Consider the following 228-nt stretch of genomic DNA (forward strand, 5'->3'; position numbering starts at 1 on the left):
GAGCCCCATCTCATCCCTTCAACCTTCCCTCTTTCACCCCTGGGAGTCACGATGAATCCCTGTCCCAGCCGGGCTGGAGCAGAGGCCACGCCGCAGCACCCAGGCTCGACCTCCATCCCGAGGCAGAACCCGGAGCGGGAGGATCGCCGGACACCACAGCCCGTGACGCCGCTGAGACGCCGGCGCGGGGCCTGGGGCTGGGCTCGGCCCCTCTCCTCCTGCTCTCTC

Source organism: Eurypyga helias, unplaced genomic scaffold (genome assembly GCF_000690775.1).
Source record: "Eurypyga helias isolate BGI_N326 unplaced genomic scaffold, ASM69077v1 scaffold34414, whole genome shotgun sequence".
NCBI classification, from domain to species: Eukaryota; Metazoa; Chordata; class Aves; order Eurypygiformes; family Eurypygidae; genus Eurypyga; species Eurypyga helias.